Source organism: Polistes dominula, unplaced genomic scaffold (assembly GCF_049000335.1).
Source record: "Polistes dominula isolate Pdom_NZ unplaced genomic scaffold, Pdom_raw_medaka contig_373, whole genome shotgun sequence".
Lineage (NCBI taxonomy): Eukaryota > Metazoa > Arthropoda > Insecta > Hymenoptera > Vespidae > Polistes > Polistes dominula.
The window spans coordinates 6256454-6270624 of NW_028300899.1; the positions used below are offsets into that span (position 1 = coordinate 6256454).

Sequence of the window (14171 nt, forward strand, 5' to 3'; positions counted from 1 at the left end):
TATTAATCCAATGATAAATTATAATTCAAAAGATTTTTTAAATTTTATTTTCAATTTTATAAATTCAAACACACACACACAAAAGTGTATCCTCAAGATAATAACATTCAATTAGAAAAATAATTATTAACAACGTTTGTTCACAAACATTTGTATTCATGAAAGAATAACAAAAAAAAAAAACAAGTACTTTTTTTTTTTTTTTTTTAAATAATTCATAGTACTCTTTTAATAGTCATCATCATTTTTTTCTTGTATTAATGTAACACATGAAAGAAAAAAAAACAGATGGAAAACTCAATTTGTTATTAAGAAACTATGGAAGGTAGAGGTAAGGAGTAACATCTCTTATGGGAGAAAATTTGAAAAAGTGTCCAGCTGTAAGCAGCAAATTATAGTTCAATAACCCACCAAAACAACGCTAGCGTAGCAAAAGGAAAGGATATGAAATTAGCAGTTGTAAACGAAGTGAAGTGTGCTGAGTTGGAAAATTTAATGTAACCCTTTTTCAGCACACAATTGTGTGCCTAAATTATTGCAAATTTGTATATTACAATGATAACTAGTTTTTTTTAAATTTCATTATGCTTTTAAAAATATTTTCTAATCACTATTTACAAATATTAGATTTTGTAAAATCTACTTAAAAATGCGCGGTAACAAAGCGGAAGTCTTTCTTTCCTATTTAATTTAGTATCCTATTCTAATAGTTTATAGCGCTGTTTTTAAAATCTTTCCACTTGCTACTATGGCGCCACCTTTATTTGCTCCCTTTCAGCGGACACTTTAATACACTGAGTTGGTCCTCCTTACTTCTACCCTCCATAGAATTATTATGAGAAAACGTGTAGCTAGAGTGATTTTATTTCGTGAACTGTGTGAATAGTACGTTTATTAATTTTTTATCATTTAATTTTATGAAAAAGTATGTGAATAACAAAACAGTTATGGGTAAAATTTGTTTTGTAAAATTTTGTTTTCTTGTTTATTTCTCAATCCTACTCTAACAATATTTGGGGCTTCCTTTAAAATTTACCCTCTAGGGAATGTGACGCCACTCTAATTGAATGCATTTCGATGGACACTTTTCATATACAGAGATGTTATGTCCTTATGTCCTTACCTCTACCATCCATATAAGAAACTAATACATTAATTATTACTTCATTGATATACACATTTGTTTTTTTTTATATCTCATCCAATTAATCATTCTATACAGGATAAATAATAAATGACAATCATTGTCATCTTCCTTATCATTGTCATAATCAATAGTTGCATTTCTATCATTTTTAATCTAACTACTGAATAACAAATTATTCATTTTTACGAAATAAGTAGATAATATGTATATGTGTGTGTGTGTGTGTGTGTGTGTGTGTATTTATTTTGAAAATATGACAAACTTGTTTATATTCTTTTTTTTTTCAAGGAAGTCATATTATTTTACTTTATTACCTTTCTTTTTTCTTCTTGTGGTTCATCATCTTGTTCTTCTTGTTTTACCTTAGTTGACGTGTACCTGAAGACAGGTAGGATACTTTGGTTTATAATTTTATCCCCGAAGGCCACAAGTGTGGCAATAGTGTGGACAGCTGTTTGACTGAGGCCAAGAAACTATTAACGAGTTTGCCATTCGATACGTTATTTAATCAATTGCACTCGTTTATACGCGATTGCTCGTAAGAAGTCATTTACAATAAGAGGCCTGAATCGATATATGTATCGATACATCGATCGATCGCTCAAAGACGACAACGACGACGACGACGACGACGACGACGACGACGACGACGACGACGACGACGACGACGACGACGACGACGAGTCTTGTTAAATAAAAATAATTTCGATGTTTTTTTTGTTTAAGTTCAATTTTATCTGACATTATTTTTTTTTTAATAATTATAAAATGTATTTTAAATATTTTAAATTATTTAATTAAAAAGTTTTTCATTTTATGTTTAATTTATTTAAAATATCAATTTTTTTAAAACATTTTTCTTAGCATCCTTTCTTCTATCATTACAAAAGTATAATTACAATTATGAAATATATACAAAATATTGAATGAAAAATTTTTGTTAAATTTAATAATAATAAATGTGTAAATTTAAATTTATTGAAAAACAAAATAAATATTTAAAATATCAATTTTATTTAATATTTTTCTTAGCACACTCTTCCTATCATTATATATATATATATATATATATATATATATATATATATATATATATATATATATATGTCATTTATTGTCGAGTTATAAATTTCATAAACAAAAATGAAATTTGTCTAAAAATCATCAAATTTAAATCTTCTATATCATTCAAATGGTGAGGTTTACGGAAAAAATATAAGATACCTTTTTTGTAGAGCATTAAATTTCCTACAAAATTCGTCGAGAACAATTTTCTGTACAATCAATAAATAATGAGGTATGAATTTTAATCTATTGGACTGAAAAAAAAATAAAAAACTGCAATGCGGAGGATCTTCCTATTAAAATTAAGAGCTCATATTTGGTGAGAATTGTTTTAAGGTGTATAGCAACCCATTTTTCCGTGGCACTTGAAAAAAAAAAAAAAAAAGTCATTTTTACCCACCCTAATATATATATTAATCAATCAATGGATTGATCAATTAGAAATAAATATAAACATTTAATGTCATTAGTTCTAATATTAACCGATATCTAATGACAACAACAAAAAACCAACATATAGAATACCTTACGTCATTTGAAATTCTTCATGACCGAATAAAATATAGACGCAAAAGCGTTGCTGTTTTTTTGTTTTTTTTTTTTTGGTTTTGTTGGTGTTGTAAATAACCGATAAAACTATTATCGTTTAAACAAATTTATAAATGTTCATTTGTTGCTAAACCATCAAACGTGTTTGTCAACTTCTCGTACGTCATTACATGTTAAATTTTAATCAACCTTTTTTTTTATTTTTTTTATTCTTCATTAACTAACGATAATTTGTTATTGATTTACGTCAAATGACAAAAAAAAAAAGAAAAAGTTTTCCTCTAATAACTGTAACACCGAATACAAAAAAAATGAAAAATAAATAAGAAAAAATAACAAACGAATTAACAATTTTTATTTAATTGTTTATTTATTAAATAAATCAATAAATGTTAAACAAAAAGATTAAATCGAGTGCATCGAACACACGATCGATGTGAAATGGCGGAAAGGCTTGGCAACTTGGGTCATTGACCACCCCCACCCCCTCTCATCAATCCTTGCCCTTCTTCTTGACCACCCCCACCCCTAACCTTCACCAATAAATTGCATGTTTCCTTTGTATTAAACTTTTATCTCTCGACGATGCTTTAATTATGATTATACAATATAAGATTAAACAATGAACGTGTATTTATGTATATACATGTAGACGTACACATATAAATGCAGATGTAACACACAACACATGTAAATTATTATGTGCACGCGTACTCTCATTTTATTTCGTTCAATCGATCTGTAAATAAAAATAAAAATAAAGATAAAATAAAATAAAAAAACCTTATACGAGAATTAAAACAACACAGAGGATGAAATATAATCCTTTTATTTTCGAATGCAATTAATTAAAAAAATTTAACGATTTGTTGTTAAAGAAAAAGATATTATATATATATATTTGGACACGTTTACATTGATTAATTCGGTATCCATGGTAACAATGATTAATTACTAATTATTTGATTATAAAATATGTCCAATATTAATTTTAATATATTGTTTTTTTTTTGTTTTTTACAGTAATTTATAATAATAAAGATAAAATGTAAAATATAATAATATGCACTACCACCCACTCACCCACGTAAAATTTAATTAATATCTGTAATAAAACAAAAAACAATATATTAAAATTAATATTAGACATTTTATAATTAAATAATTAGTATATAATATATATAATATATATAATTATATATATAAATATTATAATATTATAATATATATAATATATATATATATATATAATATATAAAATACTATATATAACAAATACTATATAGAAAAATAAATATATATAAAAAATACTATATATAAGGCATTGGGATCTCTAACATTTGAATACGCTATCTGGTGGCTAAATTCAAAGGTAGAGTATATAGGTCGAATTGCTATGCCACGTGGGGGATCTCTAGCACTTGAATACGCTATCTGGTGGCTAAATTCAAAATTAGAGTACATAGGTCGAATTGCTACACCACGCCCCTGCCAGAGATCCCAGTATATAAAAAATATAATATATATATTTGGGCACATTTAGATTGATAAAAAAAAATATAATTTGCATAATATTAAATGCCGGAAATGAAGAAAAAAAAAAAGATAAAAAAAGAAAAAAAAGAGAAAGGAAAAAGGATACTCGAGGACACGCCTTCGATATCAAAGATCGTTTCTCGTTCATGAGGTATCATTTGTCCTCCTGGTACAATATAATCCTTACTATATACTTTTCAGATGATATCACGTATTTGATAACGATATTATTGCGCGCGGCGCGTTATGAGATATGTTTATAACGTTTCCGCGTCATTTTAAGAAAAAAATTAATAAAATAAAAAATAATATAAAGAATAAACTAATAAGCTACTTTTCATTTAACTGAATCATGAGACGAGAAATTAATAATAATTGTGATAATATATATATATATATATATATATATATATATATATATATATATATATATATATATATATATATCATTTTATAACAATATTATAACAATTATAACACATATTATAACAATATTATATTCATTTCAAATACGTTTGAAATAATTTTGCAGATTATTTTCACAGATTTTACAATTTTTTTTTATTTTTATTTTTTTTTTCTTATTTTTTAATCGAAAATTATACGATGCCCGCCGCCCCTATATTTGCAATTATTTTTATATTATCTTTATATATTAAATATAAGAAGTAGTATTATACAATAAATTGTGTTGCAAGAATCTATTTAACCGGTAAATTTAATTTAAAATTTTTACATTCCTTGAAACGTATTGTATTGAAATATCGTTTTTTTTTTTATTTTTTTATTTTATTTAATAAAAAAAAACGATACTTTAACTAATCGAATATTGGATTAAAATATTTTTTTTTTACATTCATTTAGAAATAAATGATTTATTATATTATATTTTATGCATTTTTATTTCATATTTTTATTTTTTTTTATTAATACAAATTACCATCATTTGACCGTACGTAATAGAAGGTGTAGGGTTTCATGTTTAAGTATGCAATTGTAATTAATTGTAAGAATGCAATATTATACATTTAAAATCGATGATGACGTTATTTAAAATGTAATAATTAAAATATCAATGAATAATTTTTTTAAACAGTATTATATGATAATAATAATAATAATAACAAGTAAGTTATTGAACATGAGTTTAACTTTGTACATAGATTATTTCTAACAAGTGGACACGTTTGCTCTTTGTCTCTCATTTTCTTTATCTCTCTCTCTTTCTCTTTTCTAATTAACTTCAGCGAACCGAAGAAGAAGGGCCCATTAGCTCTCAATTTGTGCGGGCCGTCGAGCGTAGATTATGAATTTTAACGATTTTACGTTCGAACTGAACCCTTTTTGTGATCCTCGTACAAAAAAGAAAAACACAAAAAAAGTATACAACGTTTGACTATATTTTTTCTTTACTTTTTTTTTTAAGTCTCAGAGTCACGTGCCGTGTTTAACACGTTGATCATGGTCTACCGAAAATCGAGTATGACTCCAGTTTCCTACAAACTCTAAAAATTTACCCTTTTAGTTAATAATAAAAATTTTTAACGATAAAAAAAAACAATTAAAATTGTTAGTTAATTGTTTAGTTACAATAATTGTTGTTATTGTTAATAATTGTTTCTTATAATTAAAACTCGTAACATTTTTTGCAACAGAATTAAATGAAAATCGTTTTACGGTGAGGATTAATCAGATCTACGCCCAACCCCTGAACAGAAGGGCCCAACCCCCGAAAAGGAAGGCCCAATTTCAATTGGCTGTTCACGACTGCTTATTCAATTCATTCGCAGCTAACTTCTGTCCATATCTAAGATAAAAAGGTGGTCCTTCTATCTTTAACCACAGGACGCACTGTGTCGTGGTGACTGGGACCCACCTACCCTTGGACCCACCCCCACTCCGGGGACCAATAACAAACTAGTATCCTTCCCTAGAACTAACAGCTGTTATTCTAACACAGACCGATAATAATCTAAATAATAAATAATAATCTAATAAGAACAACAATAAATTTTTATTACAGTTATACACGCAAATATATTTTATATACAATCTCTATTATTATAGATTACTGTAAAAAAAAAATGTATATATTTTATTATCAAGTAGTTAGTAGTTAATCATTGGTTACCATAAATACAAAATTAATCAACAAAAACTTAATTATACACACGATTATTATTATTATTATTTTATATACTATTTCTATTATTATAGATTACTGTAAAAAAAAAAAAAGAAAAATGCATATATTTTATTATCAAGTAGTTAGTAGTTAATCATTAGTTACCATGGATACAAAATTAATCAACAAAAATTTAATCGTTATCGAATAAAATTGCATTTCCTGTTACAAATAAAAAAAGAAATAAAAAAAAATATGAAATGTACTTGAGAAGTATAATAACAAAGTAAAAGAATATTAATTAATATTCTACATTTTTCCGATGATTTTATTTTATTTTATTTTATTTATGTAGGAAATTATCTATGATATTACAACCGATTGATTTCCATCCCCCCACACACCCCTTTTATACACTTCTCTTTCTACGATTTATTCATTTTCTGAGAATAAAGAAAAATATTTGTTTTTTAAATAAATAAAAATAAATATTAAAAATGGATATGTATTTATTTCTGTTTGCATAGATTGTACTAAAAAAAAAAAAAAATATTGTTTCTTTTATCTCATGTCTGGTAGACACACCAGACCCCACCTTACCCCACTACCATCATCACCCCTTTATTTCCTCTGTTCAGTCAATTTAACTTGCATAATGCGTTGCACGCAACATGCACCCAACTGAGTTTTATGCTTTTTTTCGTTTTTTTCTTGTTTTACGAAAAAGGGGTAGTTACTGCCGAAACTCCTACCTTTTGGTAATATACTTTAAGGGAAGGAAGTTTTTAACGACTATACTATAACTAATTCTCGTTGTTAAGGCAAATAAATAATCTGCTGCTTGCTTTCCACGAATTTGTTCCACTCACTCCCATCACCACTACCGCCATTATCACCACCACTTATCGTTAGTTTTGCAAAATATGAGAGTACATCTAATATGACATAAAAATGTGAATGTTAAATAAGTGTATAATAATAAATTATGTGTCTACCTAAACTTATTTTATTCCCCCATTTCTTTTTTTAAGTAATTTTTTAAGAAATAAAATATTTTTCGTGATTTGAAACAATCATATTTTAGGTTAGAAACCATTAAAGTATTCTACGATTCTTTTTATTATTATTTTATTCGCGTTAGATTTGTTTTAAAAATATATTTAGTTAATATTGTGAAAATTATTTTATAATAATAAAGATATAATTAAGTATTGAAAATTATTTTATAATAATAAAGATATAATTTAGTATTAAAAATTATTTTATATATATTAATTAAAAAATAATAAAGTTATTACCTAACAGCTGATTTATACATTGAGTTGAATCAAAATACCATAAAAGTATTCTACGATTCTTCTTCTTATTATTAGTGTTAGACTTTTTTAAAAATATATTTTGTAAGTATTAAAAAATATTTAATTAATAAAAAAATAATATAAGTTATTCAACCTAACAGTTGATTTATTTATATTAGTGTAAATCAAAAGTACTTGCATTCATTGTGTTGAAATATTACACTGAAATTTTATAATTAGTTATTTTCTTTTATTTATAAAATTTTTTCTTTGTAAATCTTAATTAAAAAATGCACGAAACATTTTTTCATACTAATATACACATTTAAATAATTATAAATAAATATTCCTTACAATATAAATCAAGAAACCAACTTGGTTTTCGTTACGTTTGATTTAACTCGACCATTTATATCAATGAAATGTTTTAACATACCAGACACACACAAATTTTCCAATTGTTTTTTTTCTATAGATATATGAATGAGGAAGGGGTGAGAAGAGTGGGGGAATTTATTTAGGACAAAGTTTCCAAAGTGAGAAAGGTTGTTATCCGCGAACGAAGCGAGTGTTGCGGTAGGACGAGAAAATTGAGGTAGGACCGTTGGAATCAAACCTGTTGCACCACCGACAATATTCTCACCCGCCTATCTTAAAAAAAAAAATACCTTTTTTTATTATGAACTTCAATCTTTTATCTTTTTTTTTTCTAAATTCTTTTTCTTTCTTTATTTTAATTTTTATTTGCTGTTCTATTCTCTTTTGTCGTTCCCCTACCACAATTCTTTTCCAGTTACCCCACTACTATTTTTTTCTTGTTCCCCCACTACTCAAATCTCATATCCCGTATAAAATTTATATCAAATAACGCACGAAAGAGGAAAAAAAAATATTAAAATAAAAAAAATAAAATAAATAAGAAGAAGAAGAAGAGAGAGTGAGAAAGAATGAAATGAAGATAGGAATGGAAAATTTTTGCCAGTTGCTAATTAACTAACCTTACCATCTCGTTTATAGCTTGAGTTACGAAATATAAGAATGCGAGTAGCAGCCTGATACGTCATTTGAAATATTGTAATCTTTAGACGTAAGCATTTTGTATCTCGAGCAGAAGAAGGGGGATTTTTCCCCTCTTCCCTCTTACCATCAAATCGACAGACAGACAAAACCGCGTATGCATTTTTTAATCGTCTACTTTTCGAGGTTATTCTACACTATGATAAATTATTATCCCACACCCCTTTTTTCTTTTTTTTTTCTTCTTCTATCTCTATCTCTCTTTCTTTCTTTCTCTTTCTTACTTTTGAGAACTAACTCGATGACTTAGGTAATGGGGAAGGAGTGGGGGAAGAGATTATCTTCGAAATAAAATTTTCATTTAATCAAAATGAGGGTGGGTGGGTGGTGCCAAAAGAAAGAGAAATCTAATTCCAAAAATATTTTTGTTTTATATATGGTGTTAAATAAATTTGAATATTTTGTACAAAACAACCTTTTTACTTGGGATTTTATTTTTTTTGTGACTCAAAAAAAAAATAATTTTCTCGAATGTTAAATGCAAAACACAAAAGAAAAAAAAATTCCACAAATATTCATTTTATATACGGTGATACATAAATTTGAATACTTTGTACAAAACAACCTTTTTCTTGGGGTTTTATTTTATTTCTTTTTTTTTGGTGACTCAAAAAAATAAAAAGAAATTTTTTTTCGAATGCCATATAACAAATTTTGTTTATCCAATGTTTACACACGTAGGATGCATTTTTTTCATCTTTGGTATCCGAGGACGAATAAAAAAATAATAATAAAAAAAATGAAAAAAAAAAAAATAGAAATAAAGAGCAAAGTATAAAAAAAAAGAAACTAAAAAGAAAAAATATAATCGTTAAGAAACAAGAAAGAAAAAAAAGAAAAAATCGAGTGGGTGGGGTGGATTGATTGGTTAGTTGTTTAATTGGTGAAAAAAAGACAGAAGTTAGTAATGGTTTCGAAATAATTAATTCTTCTTCTTGTTCTTTAGTTTTCTATTATCCTTGAAGATGAATCTCATAACGAAAAAAGTAAGAAACAAAAATTAAATTTCTTTTGAACATATTCCTTTTTCCTCTACCCTTTTTTCTAATTTAATTTCATTTTATTATATTTAGTTCATCTTTTATTTTATTTTCTTATCCTACAATCGTCAACTGTATAAAATGAACACGTAGTAACAAATGCTGATTAGATTGGAATTTACGTATCTGAAAAATAAACGTGTATGTTGTATGTGTGTTAGTGTTCATATCGTTTACGTATTTCTACTTAATTACCCGTCAATGTGTAACTAATAAAAGGTTTGACTGCAATTAACGAGTCAATCCATCTTTTCTTGTTTTCATTCTTTTTTTCTTTTCAAATTAATTATATAACTCACACGATTGAATCAGGTTTACCACCATAATTGTCGTTAAAAAATTTACATAGTTATTTACGCGAATAGAATTGTGCAAAAGATTTTTTCAAATTTAATCGAGTGATAACAATCTTTATGAAAGACAGGCAGACAGACAGATAAAAACACATTTATTCTAAGAAATTACAATATCAGTCTCGTACTATTTTTATTTTTTTATTATTAATATAATACGTTCTTTATCTATGAATTTTGCAACAAAGTTTAAATAAAAATGTCAATTTAACCTTTTGCACTCCACACAACTTTCGACGCTGGGTAGCAGCAACTCAGCGCGACTTCGCGGCAGAAACGGCACATTTACAGACCCTCGATTATCTTCTTAATATATATAAATTACGTGTCAAATTGTTTTTCCGCAATGCACTCATAAACAACTGAACCGATTTTAATAAAATTTTGCACACTGTGTGCAGTTTTATCCAACTTGAAAGATAGGATAGTTTATATCTCAATTTATAATCAATTTATAATAATATATTGTATTTGAAATGTGACACTATTTGATAACATTTCTTTATGCATTATAAATCTCATTATAAAATGCGAGATATGCTCCTATAAAAACCTTTCTTCTACAAATTCTTCTTATCACTCTTCTCAAGTTTCGCCAAAAACGTTCTCGGACCGTAGTGAGCACGCGTCTCGCATTCTTTTAGAACGCACAACCCGCTGACATTTTTTTTATATATCTTTGTTATTTTACTATATTTTGATTCGATGTCTTGTGCTATTTTAAGAGAAAACATCAGAGAAACATGCATGTCTCAAAAAGTTGTGCTGAAATAACTTAATTCCTCGTAATCACTAATAAACTTTAAAGTCTCATACGTTGGAGACATCGGAGTGATAGGCTAGAATCACGATGTCTCATACGATGAAACAGCGGAGTGCAAAGGGTTAAATTTGAGCTCGTAAAATATACTACGTATGTATTACACTTATATGTAAAATATAATGTACTAAAATTGTATTAACACTTATGTGTTACATTTCGTTCCAATAATTTAAGTGAATTAAATGCATTAAAGCATAAATAATGTTATGCACGATAAATTATGCTCATAGCAAGTTGTAGAATAATATTGAAAGCATTCCAAGGAGATAATAACACGAGCACGTAATAATAATGACGGAAAAACCTTGATGGACGATTACAAGTTGAATCTTGTAATTTCATCCGAACAAAGTCATGCGAAAAATTTGAACAGAAACTCTTACAGCGTAATGATTGCAACTGTGTATTAAATGCAACTATTAAAATTGTCAAATCAGACTTTAATCCCTCCCATTAGATGATTGTAATATATTTACATTGTATTATATGAGATTTAAATCATATTTTGTTATTTTAATATATAATTTTTATTTTATTTTACAAAAACCAAAGATTAATTCTCGTAAAAGAATTTAAGCAACTGTGTATTAAATGCAACTATTAAAATTATCAAATGATACTTTACTCCTCCTATTACATGATTGTCAATTGTATGATTGATTTAATAACAAAAAAACAAAAATAAAATTAATTACAATAAAAACAAATCTTGAAGTAAGAAAAAGAAGAAGAAGAAATCTTAAATAATAAAAAAAGAAGTAATACAAGTTTTATTGTTTCAATTAAAATCTACAAACACTTAAATTACATACTCAATTTCAGATCATTGAGGATTGATAGATTTGGCCTAATTTCTCTTCTTCAAATAATAATGAAATAAAACAAATACAAAAAAACAAAACAAGTCAGTCTCTTTGTTAATAAACAAATAATTGGCAAAAAAATAATATTGTGATTATAAATCTTTCAAGTTGGATGAAACTGCACACAGTGTGCAAAATTTTATTAAAATCGGTTCAGTAGTTTAGAAGTCCATTGCGGACAAACAACGTGACACGTAATTTATATATATATTAATATAAGATATATAAAATATATAAATAATATAAATATTTTTATCTTGTGTTTCATTTATATATTTATTTATATTTTTTAATGGAAATGTAATTTATATCATCAATATAAATATATTCCAAATAAAATGTACTACTTTTGCATATTATTTTATATATTGTAGTAACAAATTAAATCCGTTATATATATATACATATATATATGTATGTATAAAAATCTTTAAATAATTCACAGTACTCAAAGGGTTAATAGAGAAAACAACAAAAAGTGAAGCTTCTTGTTTTTAACACAACATCTTTGACAATTTTACAAATGGGTTTTAAACTTAATCCCTTTATTTCGTGATCACGCATAAAACATGCTACTTCTTCTTATTCTATAAAAAAGAAATGGTACGGACAACTACTACTACTACAATCAAACATTATTATCATCAGTGCTTATAAGAAATTTTCTTCTACGTTGGATTTTCACGATTTAAGTTAAATAAATTCAAAACAGAATTAAAATGATGAAGCTTTGTTATCTACAAATGTAGATAAAATTGTTTCTTTTCTTCTTCTTTTTTTCTTCTTACTTCAACCTTTTCGAACGAAATAGAAAGAGAAAAAAAATAAAATAAATAATTCCTGTAACATTATCATTATTCATTTCTTATTCATTTTTAATCATTTCATTTCGTATTCTCATTTTTCTACTTCTTATTCGTTTTTTTTTCATTTTACTTTCCTTTTACATTTTAATATTACTTTCTCAACGGTATAATAATTATTACGAAATAATTTTAATAATATTAATAATAATAATAATAATAATAATAAATTATTGATTTATAAGACAGGTGAAAAAAAGAGAAACCAGTAACCAAATAATCTATAGTAAAATAAATCATATATATATATATATATCCAAAAAAAAGAAACTGAAAAAAATAAAGAAAAAAAATCTACGTTATTATACAGCCAAGTTTTTGATGGTTCTGACAACCTGAATCGTAAAAAAAAAAGTGAACAAGGTCATCGAGTACTCGTGGATCGAGTGTAACATTTTTTCGTCATCAAGGATATATATGCATATCCTTGATAATAATCGTCGCGAAAAAAAAAGTTAACATATAAAAAAAAAGAAAAGAAATGAAAAGACTAATAATAATTATAATAATTATTATTATAATAAATAACGTAGACCATGATAAAAAAAAAACAAATTCTTTGTTTTTAACAATTTTTCCCACTAAGGTTAACATAATTTTACTTTCCACCTTCTTCTTCTTCACCATTCTTATCACTACGATTAATTATTTTAAAATAAAAAAAAAAAACAAAAATAAAAATAAAAACATAATCAAACAGTTTTGATTATTTCTAACAAATAGCTTTGGAATATTTAATTATTATTATATATATATGGTGTACATTATAAAAGATTTATTTAAATTTAGAAAAAAAATAAAAAAAAAAATAAAAAAACAAGAAAGAAGAAAAATACTTTAACATAGTATATATATATATATATAGTATATAGTATTTTAAGAAAGGTATATTATATAAGATGCCATATAGTATATATAAAATATATTTAAATAATTATTTTTTAATTAATTATTAGCTATTAATTATTAATATTATTACGTTATTAACTATGAAATGTCTGATTACTCAGATTATTTACACCTCGAAATCAGACATTTCATATTTAATGACCTAATATATATAATTTAATTAATTAATTAGTTATCAAGTATAAGTTTTATATATATTTAACTAATTAGAGTAGTTATTAAATGTAAAATCTAATTAATTAATTATTAATTATTAGTATTATACATATATTTTAATATTTAATGCATAAATAATATATAATAATAATCTAATGTGTAATATATAAATAGTTGTTACGAAAAGATGAAGAAGAGGAAGAAGAAAAAGAAGATTTAAGAAAATATAAAATAGTTGTTACGAAAAAAAAAAGAAAAAAAAATTCACCTTCGAGAACGATCGATTATTTCATTCCTTATAAAAATGTTTGACTCGATCGCGATCCAACTGATTAAAATCGCGATAATTAATTATGCTAATATATTC

At 25.4% G+C, this 14171-nt stretch overlaps 1 protein-coding gene across 11 annotated transcripts in view; it reads right to left on the bottom strand.

Annotated features, from left to right (window-relative positions):
• The window catches only part of LOC107064328 (uncharacterized), an 85496-nt gene that overhangs the window by 29008 nt on the left and 42317 nt on the right, over positions 1-14171 (bottom strand). The gene's annotated exons all lie outside the window — the stretch shown is intronic.